At 40.6% G+C, this 23,462-nt stretch overlaps 1 protein-coding gene across 4 annotated transcripts in view; it reads left to right on the forward strand.

The window, feature by feature from the left end:
• PLS1 (plastin 1) overlaps positions 1-23,462 on the forward strand; it is a 126,442-nt gene that overhangs the window by 11,004 nt on the left and 91,976 nt on the right. The window contains exons 1-2 of one of the 4 annotated variants that reach the window (XM_021069574.1): positions 21,619-21,999; positions 22,908-23,116. The exons of 2 other annotated variants lie outside the window; for them this stretch is intronic. The gene's annotated coding sequence lies outside the window, so the exon portion shown is untranslated. Of the gene's footprint in view, positions 1-21,618; positions 22,000-22,907; positions 23,117-23,462 lie in introns of those variants that run through there. One more of the 4 variants, XM_021069573.1, reaches the window with a different exon arrangement.

Raw genomic sequence — 23,462 nt, forward strand, 5'->3', positions numbered from 1 at the left:
TGAAAGCGCTATGCGCCAAGTCCTAACCACAAGACCGCTGGGGAACTCCCACCAGCCCTTTTCTCGTATTCTGTATTTTTAAATAACTACCATTTGGCTGGTATGACTTTCCACTCATGAAAAATTGAATTGCCAACATCAGCTAGAAGATGTTAGGAGTTGACCCAAACCAAGCGTGAATGACTAGTATACTCAGGGTGTATATATCTGGATTTATTTAACATTAATGTGGATATAATGTTAAACTTCATTCGGTAAGTATTTTTGGAATAGATTGCAAGGTCTGAGCTAAGAAGAAGGACATACAAAATTGCAGAAGGTTCCTTCCTCGCCCTCAGAAAAGGTGCAGTCTTGGAGGAAGGTTAAGCTATATGAATTCATGGTTCCAGTACAGGACAGCTGGTGCTAAGTCCTATAAGAATGATTGGAACTGGAGTTCCGGCTGTGGCATAATGAGTTAAGGATCCGGCATTGCCATAGCTGTGGTGTAGTTCACAGCTGTGGTTCTGATTCCATCCCTGGCCCGGAAACTTCCATATACCATGAATACAGCCAAAAAAAAAAAAAAAAAGAGGCTGATAGGAACTAATGTGATAGGGAAGGATAAAAGTCACTTTCCATTGTGACCATGAGGACCAGCAGGGCAGAGTTGAAGGATAATGATGTATGCCATCTTCGGATGTTTTGTCCATCTTTGTGAGTCAGCTGATAAAATAATGGAGGAGGGGCATATGCATATGAACTAGGCAGTGAAGGAGGGGCAGATGCTCACCCAGTCTAGTGGGCAGTGGGGGGAGTAATTGGGAGAGGCCTTGCAAAGCAAGGGGCAGCTGAGCCTTAGAGCGCAGGTGTAGTGGGAAGTGTAGGTTCAGCCAGTGCTGGGTTCTCTGGCTCATGTCAGAAAGTCCAGGGAGATAAGGCTGGAAAGGCATTTAGGGAAGCTGATGGAACTTTTTGGGTGTGAGGTGGCTGGATTTGGACTTTATTCTGCAGGTAGTATGAGTCACAGGCTTATCTCGGCTTACTCTCACTGCCAGTTCCCTCCTTGCGGCCAAACACATTAGAAGAGGAGGAACTCCATTTCTCACCAGGCATTGGTCTGTGGTTCATACCATCTTAGAAAAACACTAGATTTTTATTTATTTATTTATTTAATAAATCTTTCCTTTTTTTTTTTTTTTTTTTTTCTTTTTGCTATTTCTTGGGCCACTCCAGCGGCATATGGAGGTTCCCAGGCTAGGGGTCCAATTGGAGCTGTAGCCACGGGCTAATGCCAGAGCCACAGCAACGCGGGATCCGAGCCGCGTCTGCAGCCTACACCACAGCTCACGGCAACGCCGGATCGTTAACCCACTGAGCAAGGGCAGGGACCGAACCTGCAACCTCATGGTTCCTAGTCGGATTCGTTAACCACTGAGCCACAACGGGAACTCCAAAGGCTCCTGTGTCTTTAAAAAATACGTAGAATATAGAAGGACATCAATAACAGTTTCTGAGAGACAAACTATAAAAATGAGATACAAATAAATCACTGGGTCTACTGATTATAGTGCTTGTTCAGGGCTGCTCTGGAAAGAGAAGGGAATTCAGAAGTGAAAACTAAGGCTCTAAGTATGGTGTCCTACAGACACTTTCAAGCTGACTTCAAGTGCTAAAGGATTCCAGACCTAAGAGTGAATGGTGACACAGTGTCTCTTTGGAATGCTGTAGCTTTACATTTGCACATGTCTTTGGGTTGGGTACCAGTTTAGAAAAGCTTGTTTCTGGAGATTAGTGGGCAGTAAGGCCAGGGTGGCCCCTTTGTTCATCTTTTTGGAGCCAATGTCCACAGATGATAAAGACGTTTGTGTGTCAGTGGAGATTTTGAAAATCTCCTGTCCCCTAAAAAGAATCCTGTGTTGAAAACGATGGCATAGTGGGAAAAGCATAAAAGACAGATTTGTAAGTAGAACTTGCCACCCTGTACTGTCATTTGCTAGCTGAGTGAAGGCAGAGGCAGCTTAGTGAGTGGGATGGAGCGAACTGACTTTTCACTCTTCCACAGCTGAGAGGGTCGATGTTATTGTTGTTATTTATTTATTTACTTATTTATTTTTGGCCCACCTTCAGCATGCAGAAGTTCCAGCGCCAGGGATTAAACCCATGAGACATCAGTGACCTAAGTCACAGCAGTGAAACCACCAGATCCTTAACCCACTGAGCCATAGTGGGAACTTCTGTTGTTATTGTTGTTTGTTATTTTGTTGTTCTTTTTTGTTGTGGATGAAATAAGATAAAATAGGAAAGATACAATACACATTTTATATCACAATCTTCTAAGATTCATTCTGCTTTAAGTTCTCGTGTCCACATTTGTGGCCACATAGAGTATGCATTTCTTTTTTTTTTTGTTTTGTTTTGGTCTTTTCGTCTTTTAGGGCTGCACCTGCAGCATATGGAGGTTCCCAAGCTAGGTGTCTAATTGGAGCGGTAGCTGCCAGCCTACACCAGAGCCACAGCAATGCGGGATCCAAGCAGCGTCTGTGACCTATACCACAGCTCATGGCAACACCAGGTCCTTAACCCACTGAGCAAGGCCAGGGATAGAACCTGCGTCCTCATGGATGCTAGTCGGGTTTGCTAACCACTGAGCCACAACGAGAACTCCAAGTATGCATTTCTTGAGGGCAGGAGTGTGTATTTTTTACTTTGTACCCTTATTGCCTAAATGCTGACTGTACAAGGCGGCACTTGATAAATTGTCGAATGAATGGAAGATGAAAAGAAGTGAATGAATGGATGAATCTAAACCCACCCCCACCCCACCCACATACCAAATATTTTCTAGCTTCTGCTTGCTTGTAGAGACTTAAGATCATCCATCCTGCCTTATTTTCCAACTGCTAATCCCAGGCCTGTGTTTTACTGACAGGAAATCTTGAGAGGTCCTCCAGCCTTATCTAAGAGGCAGCTGCGTAACTTGAACTCAGAGTATAAGGATCTTTGTAGATTCATATGCATTCTAAACAAATTCCAGAAATGAATTAAATAATATGTAATAACTGTGTTTTACATGTAGATAGTACTTGCATGTAAAATTAATAAACCTCTTAAGGGAAACTGACATATAATGAAGTTATATTCCTGTTGAAATATTATGGTTTTAAGAGAAAGCAGATTAGAGCTGAGTAGGATAGTAGTTTATAGAGATGCTCAAGTAAATGTATATTAACATACTAATCTGCTAGAGGCTTAAATTTTACCTGCAGTTAAATGAAACAAGACCCAAAAATTACTTTTTTCTACCTTAGGTTTTACAGTTTCTGTATTGTTAATAGTGATTTAGTTCTTGCTTCATGAAACTAGACTTGATTAAAATGGGAAAAAAGTTCATTTTTTTCATTTTGAACAGAGTAGTTTGTAAAATTATTGTATTTCCTGTTAATATACACCTGGAATGTATAGGATTAAAAAGGTTAAATTTTCTAAATTTTCACTGAGTTGTATCTTACCTATGTGATATGTATTGTGCTGGGGGGGGACTAAACCTTAATTGAAGTATTTCTAGCAAGGTGAATATTACTTTTCTCATAGGACTAGGACAACAAATAATGGAAGAACTGAAAACATTGTTATTTTCTAGTATTCAGAGAAAATGACTGCATTCTGAGGTAGTATACTAAAAGAGTACACAATGATACTCATTTTTATAAGTTAATTTATTATTAAATGTCAGTGGGAATATTTTTTTGCATCCTATTTCTTATCTCAGGCACACTTTTGGGGGGTCTTCATGTTACATAGTTTGCTCTTTTAATCTGAAAATCCTCATTCAAACCTTTAATATGCACAGATTCTTTTCATTATGTTATGCCCTCAGGTATTATCCTGAAGGTATTACAAAATCAAGCAGAAGACTCCTCGGGAAAATACAAAGTTTCATATCAATCAGACTCAAAATCAGACTCAAATCATATCAATCAGACTCAAAATGTGTTTCATCAGTGTTCTTGGTGTATATGATGTTATTATTTAAACTAATAGCTTTATTTATTTATTGAGATAGAATTCACATACCTTACAATCCACTCATTTAAATTATAAGTCAAGGAGTTCCCATCGTGGCTCAGCAGAAATGAATCCGACTAGGAACGGTGAGGTTGCGGGTTTGATCCCTGGCCTCGATCATCGGGTTAAGGATCCAGTGTTGCCGTGAGCTGTGGTGTAGGTTGCAGACACGGCTCGGATCCTGTGTTGCTGTGGCTGTGGTATAGGCTAGCAGCTGTAACTCTGATTAGACCCCTAGTCCCGGGAACCTACATGTGCCACTGGTGTGACCCTAAAAAGCAAAAAAAAAAAAAAAAAAAAATTATGAGTCAGTTTTACATTTATCCAAAGAAGATAGACAGATGCTCAAAAAGCATATGAAAAAATGTTCAACATCACTAATTATGAGGGAAAATCAAAACTGTAATGAGGTGTTGCCTCACACCAGTCAGAATGGCCATCATCAAAAAGTCTACAAACAGTAAATGCTGGAGAGGGTGTGGAGAAAAGGGTATCCTCCTGCACTGCTTGTGGGGTTGTAAATTAGTACAACCACTATGGAGAACATATTTAGTCCTTCAACTAAGTATAGGACTACCATATGATCCAGCAATTCCACTCCTGGGCGTATATCTAAAGAAAACCTAACTTGAAAAAGTGTTCATTGCAGCACTGTTTACAGTTGCCAAGACATGGAAGCAACCTACATGTCCATCAGTAGAGGAATGGATAAAGAAGATGTGGTACGTGTATACAATGGAATATTACTCAGCCATTAAAAAAACCAAAATGATGCCATTTGCAGCAACATGATTGAACCTAGAGATTATCATACTAAAAGTGAAGTCAGATAAAGACAAGTATGGTATGATATCACTTATACATGAAATATTATAAAAAATGACACAAAAGAACTTATTTACAAAACAGACTCACAGATTTCAAAATCAAACTTATGGTTGCCAAAGGGGAAACAAGGAGGGGAAGGATAAATTTGTTGGGGATTAATATATAATACTACTATATATGAAATAGGTAACTAACAAGGACCTACTGTATAGCACAGGGAAATCTTCTCAATATTCTGTAATAACCTATTACAGGAAAAGCATCTGAAAAAGAATGATATGTGTATATGTATAACTGATTCACTTTGCTGTCACTGGAAACTAACAAAATATTATAAGAACTCTATGACAATAAAACTAAAAAAAATTAAGTATGAGTCAGTTTTAGAGTATTCTCTCTCTCTCTCTTTTTTTTTTTTTTTTTTTTTTTTTTTGTCTTTTCTAGAGCCGCACCTGTGGCACATGGAGGTTCCTAGGATAGGGGTCTAATCGGAATTGTAGCCGCCAGTCTACACCATAGCCAGAGAAATGAGGGATCCAAGCCGAGTCTGCAACCTACACCACAGCTCACGGCAACGCGGATCCTTAACCGACTGAGCAAGGCCAGGGATTGAACCTGCAACCTCATGGTTCCTAGTTGGATTCGTTAACCACTGAGCCACGATGGGAACTCCAGTTTTAGAGTATTTTCATCACCCTATGTCCATTAGCAGTTGTTCATTTATTTATTTTTTAAAAAGTATGGTGGACAGTACTTTCTTTGGAAATGTTCCCTCCTATAATTCAAACCCTGTTAGTCATCCTACACCTCTCCCCAAGCAATGACACATCTTTCTCTCTCCATAGGTTGCATATTCTTGACATGTCACATAAATGAGTCACACAGTATGGCCCTTTGTGCCTGGCTTATTTGACTTAGCAACCAGTTTTCAAGGTTCATTCATATTATGGCATGAATATTCCACTTTTTATGGCTGAATAGTAGTTTGTTGCTTTTTTAGGGCCACTCCTGAGGCATATAGAGGTTCCCAGACTAGAGGTCCAATCAGAGCTACAGATGCTGGCCTATACTGCAGCCATGGCAAAGTGGGATCCGAGCTGTGTGCATGACCTACACCACAGTTCACAGCAACACCAGATCCTTAACGCATTGAATGAGGCCAGGGATCGAACCTGCAACCTCATGGTTCCTAGTCAGATTTGTTTCTGCTTCTCCACAAGGGGAACTCCTGTACCACATTTTATTGATTCATTCATCAGTTCATGTACATTTGAGTTATTTCCACTTTTTGGCTACTGTGGGTAATGCTGCTATGAACATTTGTGAACAAGTTTTGGGGGAGTGTTCATTTCTCTTGGTCATATAGCTAGAAGTGGAGTTTCTGGGTTATATGGTGACTCAGTGTTTAACAGTTTGAGAAACTGCTGGAATGTTTTCCAAGGTGACCACACCTTTTTGCGTACCTACCAGCCATGTATGAAGGTTACAATTTCTCCATATCTACCAGCACTTATTATTATCTGTCTTTTTGACTGTGGCCATCTTGGTGTGAAGTGGTATCTCATTGTGATGACTTTTTAAAAATTAGTTTATTTTTTTATAATAGTTCTAGATTTACAGAAGAAATAAGCATGGGAGTTCCCATTGTGGCACAGTGGTTAATGAATCCAACTAGGAACCATGAGGTTGCGGGTTCGATCCCTGGCCTCGCTCGGTGGGTTAAGGATCCGGCATTGTCGTGAGCTGTGGAGTAGTTTGCAGACGCGGCTCAGATCCGGCATTGCTGTGGCTCTGGAGTAGGCCAGTGGCTACAACTCTGATTAGACCCCTAGCCTGGGAACCTCCATATGCCACAGATGCGGCCCTAGAAAAGGCAAAATGACAGAAAAAAAAAAAAAAAAAAGAGGAAGAAATAAGCAGATAGTGCAGAGAATTTCCATGTGCCCCCCCATTGATACAGGGATTATCCTATTAACACCTTCTTCTAGTATGGTACATTTGTCATAATCAGTGAACCAACATTGTTATATTATTGTTAACTATATTCTGTAGTTTATTCATATTTCCTTACTTTTGGCCGAAGTCTTTTTCTTTGTTCTAGAATCCCATCTAGGAATCCTGTTGGATTCCTGATGGATCCACATTACATTGAGTTGACATTTATCTCCTTAGGCTCCTCTTAGCTGTGATAGTTTTTGATTTTCATTGTTTTTTGATGACCTTGAGGGTTTTGAAGAGTAGTAGAGTTTGGAGAGTACATTGTTTGATGCCCCTCTGTTGCAATTTTTCTCATTTTTCTTTCTCACTAATGATTTGGCTGCATTGTCATTGATTTTTAGTATGAAAAAAACAAATGAGAACAACTTTCTTGGAGTGTAAAAGTATATAATCAGAATTGGAAATCAGCAGAAGTATGGTTAATAAGAAATTGTTAGGAATTTAAAAAGTTCATTTGCCTCGGAAAATGAGCAGAAATTTTACTCAAGGTATATTTTCCTGGGAGTTCCTGTCGTGGCTCAGTGGTTAACGAATCTGACTGGGAACCATGAGGTTGCAGGTTCGATCTCTGGCCTTGCTCAGTGAGTTAACGATCCGGCGTTGCTGTGAGCTGTGGTGTAGTTTGCAGTCGCAGCTCAGATCCCACGTTTCTGTGGCTCTGGTGTAGGCCGGCGGCTATAGCTCTGATTAGACCCCTATTCTGGGAACCTCCATATGTTGCGGGAGCAGCCCTAAAAAGACAAAAAAAAAAAAAAAAGGTATATTTTCCTAGCAGGGACCTGATCACTTTGGAAAGAGGATCAGATTAGGTAATAGAATTTATTTTGGTGACTGTCCTTAGCATCTAATGTAAGGGTAAAGCCAAAGGTATATTTTTCACTGCTTTAAATGTACCGGAGAATGTTGTTTTGCTTGTAATAAAACAAAGGGAATAGAATTTCCGGTTGACTTTAAGAAGAATTCCAGGGTTCTGAGGCAGCAAGGGTCCAACAGGCAGTGAGTACTTCCACCTACATTAATTTCATTAATCCTCATGGTACCTGGTAGAGAGGGCAGGGAACTGAGGCTCTGACAGCTGTGTCTTCTGGCCTGACTCAGCTGTCAATTGTTCAGCTGAGATTCGAACCTAGGGCTATGGAAGTTTATTCCCTACTGTTTGCCTGGCCAGGCTCCAGAGTTTCAGTGGTTTTAAATCAGGAATCTGTCAAAGCACACAGCAAGGTTGGTTCCTTATGTTACTGGATATTTTTACTGCCAGCTGAGGGAGATAGCATCTCTTCTGTGTTCAAAGCCTCACCGAAATCAGTCTGTCCAATTAATAGCATACTTGTGGACTTCTAACAAAAGAGAACTGGGCCAGCCTTGCCCAGGGCACTCCACCATCTTGTCTGTGGAAATCCCACTGTGCCATGTGTCTCCCGCAAATGAAGCCTGAGGATCATAAGGCAGGACGAGAGCCATGTGGGAGAACAACATATTCAGCTAAGGATGTCGGTGGTTAGAGAGTTCAGTGAACATCACTCAAGGTACATCACTCAGTGTATGTCTCAGTAAGATCTTAAAAGTTTTATTGATAAGTGAGTGGCATAGAGGATTTGGTTTTAAATCCAAATTTAGGAGTTCCCATCGTGGCGCAGTGGTTAACGAATCCGACTAGGAACCATGAGGTTGCGGGTTCGATCCCTGCCCTTGCTCAGTGGGTTAACGATCCGGCGTTGCCGTGAGCTGTGGTGTAGGTTGCAGACGCGGCTCGGATCCTGAGTTGCTGTGGCTCTGGCATAGGCTGGCAGCTACAGCTCCGATTAGACCCCTAGCCTGGGAACCTCCATATGCCGCGGGAGCGGCCCAAGAAATAGCAAAAAGACAAAAAATAAATAAATAAATAAATAAATCCAAATTTATCTTGGAAGAGGAATAGATGTGGTAATAATCTGTGAATGTGCTTAAAGAGAAATAATAAACTTGCACAGATACCTGTCTGAGGAAGGTTTGGAAAATTTCCCTACTTAATCCTTGTAAATGGCCCACTTTGGTTGACCACAGGAGACAGGGCCTCTTTCTGCTCAGACTTTCTGTATAAGTCAAGATAGTTACTATGTTACAGTAACAAACCAACCCATCTCTTTCCATTGATTTCTTGTTCACATAAATGTCAGTGCATTGGCTCCTCCGGGGCACCTGTTCTGGAAGCAGTGACTCAGAAACCCAGCCTACTGTGATGTTTGTGATTTTGCTGTTTTAACATGGGCCTTCCAGATTTTCACAGCAGCAGAAGGGCAGCTAGAGAAGCACATCCCTGCTCTGAATTGCTTTGGCCTAGGGGGATGCAGATCACTTCTACCCACAGCTCATTAGCTGCAGTTCATCACATGACCCCGCTGGGAGGGAGGGGGCTGTTCTGAGAACAATAAATATCTTTGCTTTACCACTTTTAGTGGAAGAGAACTGTTAGTTAAAAGGAGGAAAAAAAACCTCCAGTAAAGAGAGAAAAGTCTACTGAGATAGTTATTATTACCTGATAATAGTTTAGATATGGTTGGTTCAGGGACTTGATATCTTTTTGTGGATCTTTTTTTTTTTTTTTGGATAAGCAAGAAACAGATTTATTAGGATAGGATGCTTGTGAGAGATGCAGGTGGCCAGGCAAGGAAGCTGCCCATTTGTGGATCTTAAGGCTGCATCTTCCAAGGGGATAACAGTAAAGTTTACTACTTTCATATAATTGTCAAAGGTGATGGCGCTGATGATCAAAGCTTGTATTTAATGAGGTATTCTAAGTGTTTTACCTGAATTAAATTAATTCAAGTAGAGGACTGTGATTTCATCTCCACGGTAAATATTCTCCAGCTTCATCAGCTTGCCTGATTGGAAACGGTGCCTGGGTTAGACCCATCACCATGCTGATAGTTCTCTGCTAGAAGCCAGATTGTTGCCATACTCTCTTACAAAGAGCCTCTCTAGGTTGAAGGTGATGTTGTGGATGTTGTCTCACTAGCATCTAGCATGGATACAGGGAGACCCAGTATTTACTGTGATTTGGATTATATCTAGAAATACCTTGTGGTAAACTAAGGCCTAAGGCCATAGGATTTTTTTCTTTTCTTTCTTTTCTTTTTTTATTTTTTTGGTACATAAATATTTTTGTTTGTATTAAAAATATACTGTTGGTTGGACTTCCTGTGTGTCGTTGCCTCTACAGTGGCTGTGGCTCGACCCCTGGCTTGGGAACTTCCATATGCCACAGGTGCGGCCACTTGTTTTAAAAAAAATATATATATATACATATATATATATATATATATATGTATATATATATACATATATGCTGTTGGTAAATGCAGAACTCCTCTTTAGTTTGTCCTTATGATCTGCTCTTTCCCTAATCTTCATTGTGACCTAAAATTCTACCATTGGGATTACAGGATATCAAAGACCTGAGCTGGGTCACATAGATTGGAGCAGTACTCTCTGTTGTTGAACAACTCTCTTCAGCACAGAGGAGGAGCCCCACCTCAGTCTCTTTATGTTGATGTTATATTGTTCATCAAATATTGACTGAACATAGTTTGGGCCAGGCACTGAGTTAGGCCCTAGCAGTCTCCACCCTCATCAAAATGACAGTCTAGACCAGGGGTTGGCAAACTTTGTCTATAAAGGGCCAGATAATAATGGTCTCTGTTTCAATTACCTAACTCTGCTCTTGTAGCATGAAAGCATTGGTAGACAATACATAAATGAATAAGCATGGCTGTATTCCAGTGAACTTCCTGGGCACTAAAATTTGGATTTTTTTTTTTTTTTTTTTTTTTTTTTTTTGGCTGCACACTCGGCATGTGTAAGTTCCCAGGTTAGGGATGGAACGTAAGCCACAGCTGCAAGTTGCACCACAGCTGTGGTAATACCAGATACCTAACCCACTGTGTCACATAGGAACTTCCAAATTTGGATTTCTTAATGTCACAAACTATTATTCTTTTGATTTTTTTAAAAAATAAAAATATAAAAACTGTTCACAGGTAGTATACAAGCAGGCAGTGAACGATGTTTGGCCTTCAGCTGAGTTTGGTCACCCCTGGTCTAGAACCAGCTCTGTATGGTTTTGGTTTTGGTTTTTTGTTTTTAAAAAACAGTCTCTAAAAAAGAATCCATATAACTGGTTTGAGTTTAGTTGTGAGGTTCTGTATAGTTTTCTTCTCACAGATAGATTAAATTTAATTTAGATTAAACTTAAATTATTCAAGTTCAGTGTTTAAATATAATTAACTAAATCAAGGCCTTTATTTTTAGTTATTATTATTTTTGGCCATATGTGCAGCGGCTTAATGTGGGATCTTAGTTCCTAGAACAAGGATTGAACCCAGGCCATAGTGGTAGAAGTTCTGAGTCTTAACCACTAGACCATCAGGGAACTCCCTAAGGCCTTTATTTAATAAACGTCTCTCATCAGTTGTTTGTGAATGTTGTTTCTGCAAATTAAGATTATTTCTCTGTCTTTTCCTCTCCATATGTATTATATGTATACATATATGCGTGTCTATATATACACATAATATAACGTGTGTACACAACTATCTCACTTTTGAGGACCACTAATGCTATGAACATCATGAAAGACCAATATTTAAGATAATGGCTATTATCCGTTGAACACTTACTATGTGTCAGGCCCTTTTCTAGGCCCTTTGCTATTTATTTTAATTAGTCCTTCCCCCAAATGTATGACATTGGCATTATTATCATTATCATCATCTTCATTTTTGGCCTGTGAAGACCAAGACCTAGAATGACTCACCCAAGGTGATGTAGCTAAGAGAAAGCATTGTCTATAATTTGTTCTCAAGAATTCTGACTCTAGTCAGCTTTCCTAATGATAAATTATGCCTTGCTAGGTACTGAAATATATGCGTGAAAGTAGTTCAACTGCATTTTTGAATTGTAATGGAAGAAAATGGAAGCAGTGAATAAAGATTAAAAAATTATTTTTCTAGGAAACAAGCATGTGATATAGCAAAAGGAAACATTTAGGAAGCAAGTATTCTAATAGTTTTCACTAATTAAATTTTAATTTGTTTTTGTCCACGAGCATAGGTAGCCAACTCAGACTCTAGGATAAACTGCTGAGATCTTCCTCTTTCCTGAACTAACTAAATTATCACTGAGAATCAGGGCAGGGCAATAGATTATACAATCTGTTTACAGTTTACAATGGATTGTAGTATCTGTGGCCCTGCCCTGTTGTAACAGCTACACCTGGTTACAAAAGAATGGTGGATCCTATCTGGCTCAAAAATCATAATACAGATATTTTATATGTGCATATAGAGTTTATAAAAGACTCTCTGGCTTGTGATATACTGTGTGGAAGCACTTCATTACCTGGAAATCATATTCCAGTGGGATCGTTGTTAGTCATTCTAGCGGACCAGTGCACTAGAGGTACAGTCTTAGCCCCTTAAGTTGGATCAGTAGAAAAGGTTAGACCTCAAGTGAACACAACCTGTGAGAGATTCCTAGTGGATGAGTTAACATTTCCCTCATTTACTTTTGGACCAATTTTATGTTGAACCAGGACTACAAAATCCATTCTTGTCTTGGGGAATTTCTGAGACGTAAGGAGGGACACATTTTGTTCTCCCATTTAAGTGCTGGCCTTAGACAGAGAGAAGGAGAAATTTTGAAAATCAGATATTTACCTTGACACTGACTCACTCATTTAATCTTATGGGCAAAGGCCAGGAATTCCAAAGGTACCCAAACTTGTGCCACTCTGCAGCTAGTCTCTGACTATGGCACTGCACTCATTTGGCAGCACTTTCCACCAGTTCATTGTGCATGCAAATAACAGATGATTTGAGACAAGAAAAGATCTTTGTACACTTTTATTGCACAGTGATTGTTTCCTAATTAGATAATAATTCTCCTGTAAGTTTTTTTGTAGTTGAGCTTATTGCTGAATAAAAAGGGCCATCAGGTAACAGGGTTTTCCAAAAACAATACATTTTTATTTGCTTTATGTATAATTTATAATTAAGTGGGCCATAAAGTCCTACATCTGGTTACTTCAGATGATGGCATTTTTGTCCTGTAACAACACAGGATATGGCTACTTTTGCTTTCAGTGAGTCATGATCTTTTAAGGAACTAGATATGTTCCAAAAGGGAGTGTCTTTTTGTTTTGGGTCTCTTCACCCTCTCTCCCTCTCTTCACCCTCCATGAATCTGGGCCACTTTGGGTAAACACTTGCCCATTTGTTCATGATTTCTGCAATTATGGCTTCATGACCGAGAATGGAAGCAACCGCCAGCCAAAGAGAAAAAAATACATGTTTCTTTCTCTCAAGATTGCAATACTTTAATTTGACTTTAGGGTTATCTGAGAAAGTTAACCATGGCAGACAGTAGCACTTGTGTGCTCTTGTTGGTTCATGTATGCTCTGTGGAAGAAAGGCCGTGAATGGAGATGGCAAGGCACCATCCGGATTGTGGTGAGCTTGAATGCTTACACCTTATCTAAAGGGTACGACTGTCACTTGCCTAGCCCAGTGTTACCATGTGGAAATGTGGGCTCAGTATTGCCAAGTGTTTTGATCTTAAACAAGAAAATAGAAATCTGAATTTTCTGTTAATCTCCTCATTTTTTATATATTTGCTCTGAAATTTAATCACACTCAATGAGCCACAGAGGACATGTGTCCAGGCAGAATTTGGCCCACGGTAACATTTTGTCCCTTTGGCAGCCAGGAGGGGCTCTCAATGTGGTGAAGAAGAAGTTGCAAGAGTCCTGAGATGGGTGCTCCAGGAGCATGGGGGTCATAGGACGCAAGACCTGGCGTGGGTTTCACCCTCTTCTCTCTTTTCTGTTTGGCTGATGAGGTGGTGTAATGATTTTTCTGTCCTTGAGAAAAACTTTGTGCTATCCAGATTTCCCTCCTGGAGAAGGAGGCGCTGGGGATGTTGAACCGAGCTGGGGACTCCAGAAGCTGAGTGGGGCTGAGCAGAGGTGGAGCAAGGGTTTGAAGCCAGGGTGGCATCTGAGAACTGAGACTCAAACACATCTCAGCAGTAACTGGGTAGGTGGGCAGAACATGGCACGGAAGCACAATTGCCAGGGCCCAAGAATGGAAAGCAGGGCTAGAAGAGGTGGCCAAGAGGTGTCCAGGGTGCTGAAGCCTGAGGGCTTTGCTTAGCTCTGGGTGAGGAGGGGTCGGGTTGAGCCGGCCAACCTGGTCTGGACAGTTGTTGATGGTTGACTCAAGGAAGTAACCTAGGATGAATTTCCTGAAGGACCTGTATCATCTTCTTTCATTTCCACCACTTTGGTGATAACTATAATGTTCAGGAGCAGGAACATTATTCCTTTATTTCTTATATGTACAACCGATGTCATATGGCTTCAGCCTTATGGCTTAGACAAGATAAGGTCACTCTGCTTGAAAATGAGGCCCTAGCCTTTGAAATTCCTGGTCATATTCCCTGTCATTCCCATGACTGTTATTCTGGATGCTCTTGGGTTGAGGAGGCTGACAGTTCTCTTTATTCTCAGAACTGATTGAGATATGACAGAGGTCTCTTCCAAAGAGTTCAGAATATAAAATTTACTCCTGGTGGAGCTGGATCAGGATTGCAGGCTGGGCCTGCAACCACATGGTCTTCCTCATACCTTTCCTCTGAGAATTTTAACTTCTACCCATCCCATCTCAGACCAATCTGGTACACACTTGCCTCCAGGTTGCTTATCATATGGAGGCAGAGGAGAGTTAATGTCCTGAGGACAAGCTACTGCGAAAGAGGGAAGGGGCAAGCCACGTGAGGGCAGTGATGTGGAACACTTTAGCCCCATTCACTAGAGCAGTGTTTCTCAAAGTGTGGTCCTCAGATAGCCAGCATTGGTGTTACCTAAAAGTTATTAGAAATGCAGACTTGTGGTCTCCAACCTAGTCAAACTGAATCAGAGACTCTGGGGAGTGGGGCTCAAGAATCTATGTTTTAAGTGGCCCTCTTTGTGATTCTGTTGCAGTTAAAGTTTGAGAATCATTGCAGTGGAGGAAGGTGGCTCAGTGGACCCAAGACACTTTCCCTCTCACAAGTGAGAGACATCAGTTTCCCTTCTTTGCACCAAGTGAGAAAGTACTGTAGAGAAAGAGGCCAGAAGTGCTGCTCTAACAGAAGGTCCTTGTGCAGTTCCCGCTGTGGTGTAGTGAGTTAAGAATCTGACCTCAGGAGTTCCCGTCGTGGTGCAGCAGAAATGAATCCGACTAGGAACCATGAGGTTGCGGGTTCGACCCCTGGCCTCACTCAGTGGGTTAAGGATCCTGCGTTGCCATGAGCTGTGGTGTAGGTTGCAAATGTGGCTCGGATCCCGTGTTGTGTTGGCTGTGGTGTAGGCCGGCGGTACAGCTCCAATTTGACCCCTAGCCTGGGAACCTCCGTGTGCTGCGTGTGCAACCCTAAAAAGCAAAAAAAAAAAAAAAAAAAATAATCTGACTGTAGCAGCTGAGGTCTCTGCAGAGGTGCAGGTTCTATCCCCAGCCCAGGGCAATGGATTAAAGGATCCAGCGTTGCCACAGCCACAGCTGGAATTCAATCCCTGGCCCAGGAAATTCTGTATGCAGTGGGTGGGGCCATAAAAAAAAAGGTCTTCATGGAAACAAAGATTCCACGAATGGGTTTCCCCAGCAGATAATCCTGCCATCAGTAGAGGATTATATAGCCTGAGAAGGAATGGCAGGTGTGGACATGAAGTTTTTTTTTTTTCCAGATGCTCCTTTCTCATCTGTTAATGTTTCCCACCTTTTCTATAAGGATAAAGAGAGAAAAAGGAAGAAGGAAGGAATAAATACAATCAGAGGGAAGAAGAATACTAAAAGATATAAAAGAAAAAAAATAGATATTTCTTCAACATTATTTTTTACAGTTAATTCATCATTTCTTTTTATTTTATTTATTTAGTTTTTAATCTCTGATTTATTTCTCTGGTTGTGACCTCAACTACAAGCCATTTGTGGTAGAATCATCTGTCATCAGCGTGGACTCAATGGTGCACTGCTCTTTGCTTGCTGTTTGCATCTTTTCATCTCCCCATGATTGAATTATGTCTATTATTCAGTGACATGATTATTTATGTCCTTCATATTCACCTGGCAGTTGAGAATAATTAACTTGCTTTGTAACTTGAGCAGGAAATTCAGTTTCACCCTCAGGAGTTTTCAAATCAGAATGGAAGCCTGCTCAGTCACTAAAATACTCAGTGATGACTTGTCTCAATAATCCATATAGTTGGCGGAGTTCCCGTCGTGGCTCAGTGGTTAACGAGTCCGACTAGAACCATGAGGTTGTGGGTTCGATTCCCGCCCTTGCTCAGTGGGTTAAGGATCCGGCGTTGCTGTGAGCTGTGGTGTAGGTTGCAGACGTGGCTTGGATCCTGAGTTGCTGTGGCTCTGGTGTAGGCTGACGGCCACAGCTCTGATTCGAACCCTAGCCTGGGAACCTCCACATGCCGCAGGAGCGGCCCAAGAAATAGCAAAAAGACAAAAAAAAAAAAAAAAATCCATATAGTTGGCATTTCATATTCTAAGGTGAAAAAAGAAGATACATTTCCTAAATGCTTCTGCTTGAGAAAATGTCTTTTAGCTTTAGCCAACTTTTCTAGAGGTTTGGTATGACATTATGCCTCCTTGGGTGTATACATATACTGATATGTACATATCAGTATATACATATCCATATACTGATGTGGATATTACAGTTCCCTTATTTTCCCCCCACAACACAACATCTTGTTAACTCACTCAATTTCATGCAGTCTTGAGTGGAAGCTTGTTTCCATTAAATATTTAATATTTCCAGGTGCTGTTATAGGAATGAAAATTGCTAAAGAATTCAAATTACCCATGCTTATAAATATTTTGCTTTGACTTCATCCAGAAATGGAATTATGATGTTGTTAAAATCATGGTAACTGAATACTTTCTTGTTCCTAAGAACTGTGCTCAATCTGCCACAAGGGTCCCTTGGGTAGGTAGGCCATTCCTTTTATACAAATGAGGACACCGAGGTGCAGTGAACTTAAGTGACTTTCCCCAAACACTCCCTCACTAAGAGGTAAAAGCAGGATCAAATTCAGGTTTGTTCATATCAAAACTAGACCTATAACTATCTGATATACTAGAGGGGCTAGCTCCTGGACTTACTCCTGATAAGAACTGCATTTGGGGGTCTTGGTCAGAATAGCAGAGGTCTCTGGTGGGAGAAGTGCAGAATGCTTCAGCAATAATAATCATTCATCAGGGAACAGAATTAAGAAATTCCTCATTTTGATTCTATTCAGATTCCTATGGCCCACTCTAAAATTTCTGAATGAGGAGTTCCCGTTGTGGCTCGGTGGTTAATGAACCCAGCTAGCATCCATGAGGATGCGAGTTCGATCTCTGACCCTGCTCAGTGGGTTAAGGATCAAGCATTGCTGTGAGCTGTGGTGTAGGTCGCAGATGTGGCTCGAATCCTGTGTTGCTGTGCCTGTGGTGTAAGCCCACAGCTACAGCTCTGGTTCAACCCCTAACCTGAGAACCTCCATATGCCTCAGGTACAGCCCTAAAAAGACAATAGACCAAAAAAAAAAAAAAAAAAATCTGAATGAGCATCTTTGGGGATAAGATCCAGGAATCTGCATGTAATAGAAGTTCCACAGGTTGTCCTTGTGAAGTGAGAACCACCGCACCTAATTGCTGTGTAGCATTTAATGTCCACTGAAGTGATCTCTTGGCCCCCATGTATTAGGGAGGGTTAAGACAAAGGCACTTGCACTCATCATTATTGGTAGAATCTTGAGTATGTAGCGTGTTTCTCTTTAAGGTGCTGAACTGAATACTTGACTTCCAATATGTGGGTATGTTTATCCTATTGGAGGGAAAATTTATTTAAGGAGAATTGTAAAGCCAGCATTGGTCCCTTCCCACAAATACACTCTTCCTCTCCCAATTGATAACTGCTCTCTCTTGTGGGCAATCCAAGGCCAAGATATTAAGAACATCTTTTGCAGAATAAAACTATTTAAGCTTGTATTAGTTTTCTATTGCTCCCATAACAGTATACCACACATTTAGTGGCTTAAACAATACAAGTTTATTATGTTACAAGTTTCTGTAGGTCAGAAGTCCTACGTGGGTCTCCCTGGGCTAAAATTAAGGTGTCAGCAGGGCTGTGTTCCTCTCTGGAGGCTCTAAGGGAAGATCCTTTTCATAGCTTCATTTGGGGTGTTGACAGAATTCGGTTTTTTGAGGTGGTGGGCTTGAGGGTCCCATTTTCTGCCGAATGTGAACTGAAGGTCATTCCTAGTTTCCCAAGGCCACCTGTATTCCTTGGCTCGTGATCTCTTTTCTCCTTCTTCAAAGCCAGCACCTGCCCCTCTTACACTTTGACGTCTCTCCTCGTCTTTCTGTTTCCTCTCTCCTCCCCAGCAAGGGAAAGTCTCTGCTCTGAAGGACTCAGGTGATTAGGTTGGGCCTGTCTAGGTAACCCCAGGATAATCAGCCCTCTTCCAAGGCCCTTAGATCTCCTTAGTCACTCTGCCAAGTCCCCTTGGCCATGTAAGGTAACAAAGTCACAGACTCTGGTGATTAGGCTGTGGGCCTCTTGGGGAGGGCGGTACAGATTATTCTGCCTGTCACAGACACATCATCTGCGTTGGCTGACAAATAAGACTGCACTGGGGCTTCAGGCATTCATGTTTATGTGTGTGAGAAAATGCAACTGAACTGGATAGTTTTCTCAGTTGAAATCATTGCACCACCAGATTCCAAAAGAAGTAGTTTGGGGAGTTCCCATGGTGGCTCAGCAGTAACGAACCTGACTAGTATCCATGAGGACAGGGGTTTGATCCTGGCCTCTCTCAGTGGGTTAAGGGTCTGGCATTGCCGTGAGCTGTGGTGTAGGTCACAGATGTGGCTCAGATCCCAAGTTGCTGGGGTTATGTAGGCTGGCAGCTATAGTTCCAAATTTGACCTCTAGCCTGAGAACTTCCATATACCATGGGTGCAGCCCTAAAAAGACAAAAAAGAAGTAGTTTGGGAAAGGATGCTTCAGGACTTTGGTTCAGCCAAGCCCAGCTGCAATGTCATTTGTCTCTGTGGGTCACAAAGGGAGGTAATGCACATTGTACCTGTTGGTCATCTAGGTTCAGGAAACAATTATGATCATGTGGAAAAACAAATATCCTATGAGATCAGTAATATGTGGCATCTAATAGAAATGATGGAATAGAACTTACATAACAAACAGACTCAAAGATTTTGAAACCCAACTTAAGGTTACCAAAGGGGAACCATTGGGTGGGGGGAGGGAGGGATAAATTACGGTATTGGGATTGATATATACACACAATTATATATGGAAAAGATGGGTAGTGGAGACCTACTGTATAGCATAGGGAAATTTACTCAGTACTCTGTGGTAGCTTATTTGGGAAAAGAATCTGAAAAGGAATGTATATATGTATATGTATAACTGATAACCCCTGAGACTAACACAACTTTGTGAGTTAACTATATTCCAATACAATTTTTTAAAGAAGAAATACAAAAAAAGTTATGATTATGTGAAATAGGCACCCTCGTTCAGCCAGGATATTTGCTCTCTGTTACTCATCCATGCCCCATGCTCTCATGTTTCCACAGCTTTGTTTGTACTTTTCTGACTAGCTGGTCTGCCCTTCTAACTTTCTGCCCTTTTATCTAGGCTAGTACATATTTAGGACACGTTTTGATACCCACTCATTCTAGGAAATATTTTCCAAGGTGATAAAAAATATGGGATCTTCTCATTTTTTTTCAGTTGCTGAATTTAAATGGTGAAAAGAATGCATATCACATCAGTCTTTCTAAGGCTTTTTTTTCTTTTTTGTCTTGTCTTTTTGGGACCACACTGGCGGCATATGGAAGTTCCCAGGCTAGAGGTCGAATCAGAGCTGTAGCCTCTGGCCTATGCCACAGCCCCAGCAACACTAAATTGGAGCCACATCTGTGACCTACACCACAGCTCATGGTAACGTCAGATCCTTAACCCACTGAGCAAGGCCAGGGATGGAACCTGCATCCTCATGGATACTAGTTGGTTTTGTTAACCTCTGAACCATGATGGGAACTCCCATTTTTTTTTTTTTTTCCCCAAAAAATGCATTGGGCAGATAATTGACCTCTCCTGGGAAGTGAAGTCTTTGGGGGAAATCAGACATGACAGGTACATGGCTTAGTCAGAGGTTAGCAGAATTCCATACCATAGCAACAGGGTCACAAACAACTGTCAGTGAATGGTCATCCTTGAAATAATGTAATTTTCATTGCAAGAAGGATTAGTGGTCACTTCATCCAATGTTCTATGTAGGAAACCCTAAAACAACATCATCTGCCCCAAAGGTGCTTGAGTTTGTGCTGGAGCAGGCCCAGTGAAGAGAACCTCAGTGTTCTAGAAGTAGCCCACGTTGGCTCTGGACCACTGTTATGTTCATACAGATGTTGGTATTTCTACTTAATGGACCTAGTTTTACCATCCTGTGGCCATATGGAGCAAGGGGAAGCCTTCTTCAGGTGCTTTTTATTTTATTTTATTATTTTTTAATTTTTTTAATTTAATTTTTTTTTTTTTTTTTGGTCTTTTTGCCATTTCTTGGGCCGCTCCTGCGGCATATGGAGGTTCCCAGGCAAGGGGTCTAACTGGAGCTGTAGCTGCCAGCCTACACCAGAGCCACAGCAACACGGGATCCAAGCCACATCTGCGACCTACACCACAGCTCACGGCAACGCCGGGATGGTTAGCCCACTGAGCAAGGCCAGGGATCGAACCCGCAACCTCATGGTTCCTAGTCGGATTTGTTAACCACTGCGCCATGACAGGAACTCCTTCAGGTGCTTTTCAAATATTTAAATATGTGTGTATATTTTTAACAGTCATTGAGGTACAAGTTAGGTATGATAGGCTATTCCCATTTAAAGTGGACATTGATGCAATTTGGCAGAGAATTTACAACCATCGCCACAATCAAGATGCAGAACGTTTTCATAACTTCTCAAAGTTTCCTCAGATCTTTTTCCAGTCCATTCGTCCTTCTGCCTCTATTCCAGGTAACCATTGACCTACCTTCTATTACCATGGATTAGTTTGCATTTTCTAGAATTTCATATAGCTGGAATCGTGCAAAATGTACTTTCTTTTTAAAACTGGCTTGTAACATAACACACTCAACTTTTTCTTTCACTTTTGAAACAGTTTTGTAACAGCCATTCTTTACTTTTATGGAGTCATCATAAAAGTTGTTTCAGACTTCCTCTTCAGAGAACTACTCATTCAGTGAAAATAGATTATAGACTTTATAAGTGAATCTTACTTCACTTAAAGGATAGAATTGGACTCTAACCCTTAAGGGCACTTTCTTTATAATTCTCTTTAATGTTTCTAGTTACTATTCAAAGATAATTTTGTACGTTTGGTGGAAATTAGTCCGGGTCCTTTTTTTTTAAATGAGGTAGGGCGTAAGGTTTTTGTTGTTGTTGTTTTGGTTTCTAAAATTTAACACAATTTCCTAATCATTTTAGGAATCTCAATATATACATAATTGCTTAATAATTTTTTTTACATGGTGCAAACAAATTGCCATTTCGAAAATAAAATGGCAAAGGAATATTTATAAAATTAACATAAGTCCTCACAGGGCAGGCCGTCCCATTCCATAGGAAGAAGACTTGTTTGAGTGGAATCTAAAATGGTGAATATCCTGGAATATGTATATATGTCCGTGTGTGTGTGTGTGTGTGTAATATCCTGGTATGTCTTAGGCACTGCAGTCATAATCAAACAGATAAGATGATGGTGTCTACATTTTTGCCCCTTGACTTTTTTATAGTTCCAAACCACACCCATTGCAAATTGGCCTTTCTACCTGAGACCAAGTTCTTTTGAGATTAAAATCTGTGGTGGTAGACAGAACACCAAGTGTGGAGTTAGTTGCTTTGGTCAGACAGTGACTTTGACAGAAATTACTTGAGAATAGACATAGCTTAGAGAGACTGAATTTTGAGTCTTCTGAATTGTTTTCCTGGACCTCCAAATCTCAGGTGATAACATCAACAGAAGCAGGTATGCAAAATTTTCTCTATGTTAATAGCAATAATACTGCCTCAGATTCTAGGGCTGCTTTGAAAAAATGTGATTTTTTTTTTTTTTTGTTTTTGTTTTTGTTTTTTTTTTGTGATTGTTAAATTGAGATAAAGCCTCTCATGTTTTTGGTTTTATGTTTCTTTTAGTGTGTTTTTGCTTTAGGAGTTTAGGTAGCTTTGTGTAATCAATGCAAATAGTGACCATGCTGTGAAGGTCACATAATTTTTAATTCTCTTTATTTTTCTATCTTAAAACACTCTTTCTTTAGCAATACTTGTTAGGTAAGGAAGGACTGCTTTCATTTATTCAGGGTTGGATTAAAAAAGTGAATTCGTACTTTTCATTTTGGCTCTAATTATCCCTTTTAGAATTATATAAAATTTTAGGAAAATGGTAAACTGACTGAACATACTCTTTTGATGTCATCTAGAGTGTATATGTATTATTGCTTCAAAGCCTGATTCTTTCAGTCTGATGAAATCACTTCCAGTGTGTATTAATCATGGAGAAGCAAAACTTCTCTTTTTCTAAAAGGATTCTGCATGTACATAAAACAAATGGTAATAGAGAAAGGATATTGCCGGTGCTAGGGCTGTGGCAGGGTTATATCCAACCATCTGGAGTCGGAAGAAAACATCTTAATCAAAATAAATTCTTTAGCATTATTTTTATTCTTCTACATTTTTAAAGTACCACAGTGTACTTGGAGATGGTAAACTCTTGCTCAAAACCTTTCTTCAGTGTTTCATTAAATTTGGAGAGAGGCTGAAGGCTTTTAGGAAGAGTCTCCTATAAATTCTGTATGAATAAAGCATGTTGCCTTTCACAGTGAGTGTTTTTGATGGTTTCTGGAGTTGGCTGAAGAACCATGTATCTTTACCCTACAGAGTCCTGGCATCTGTAACTGCTTCACTTTAGGGTCTTTTCTTAGTAAAGCAGAAAATCAGCAGTTCCCAGCCTGAGTAAAGCTGAGAAGGTCTTGAATGATACATGTCGAGGAAACTTGGATACTGATACCGCTGGCAATTTGCCTATGTCTTCCTGCCAAAGAATGAAAGACTTTTGCGTTTTCTCAGAAGAAGCCAGCTTTTGAAAAGTTAAGTATATTTCCTTTGTGCAGTGACCTGAGCTCTCCAACCTAAGTAGAAAGCTAAGACTTAACTTGCTCAGCTTTGTGAAGCAGTCAACCATTTACATTTCTTTGTAGGCATCACAGAATAGTGTTACCCTGTGGTTCTTAGAGAAACAACACATCATGACTGATTAACTCTGGAAATGGAGTGCCGTGGACAGATTCCACATAATTCTTTAAAATACCAACAACAACAACAAAAAGCAACCCTTTAAGGCTTTCTTAAGAGCCAGAGTTCCCTTTCCTGTATTATGCCTGGAGTCCAACAAAGGCTGTGCCCTTGAGCCAGTCCTTTCATAATGGACCAGCC

The sequence above is a fragment of the Sus scrofa genome, chromosome 13, assembly GCF_000003025.6.
Source record: "Sus scrofa isolate TJ Tabasco breed Duroc chromosome 13, Sscrofa11.1, whole genome shotgun sequence".
Classification (NCBI taxonomy): Eukaryota; Metazoa; Chordata; class Mammalia; order Artiodactyla; family Suidae; genus Sus; species Sus scrofa.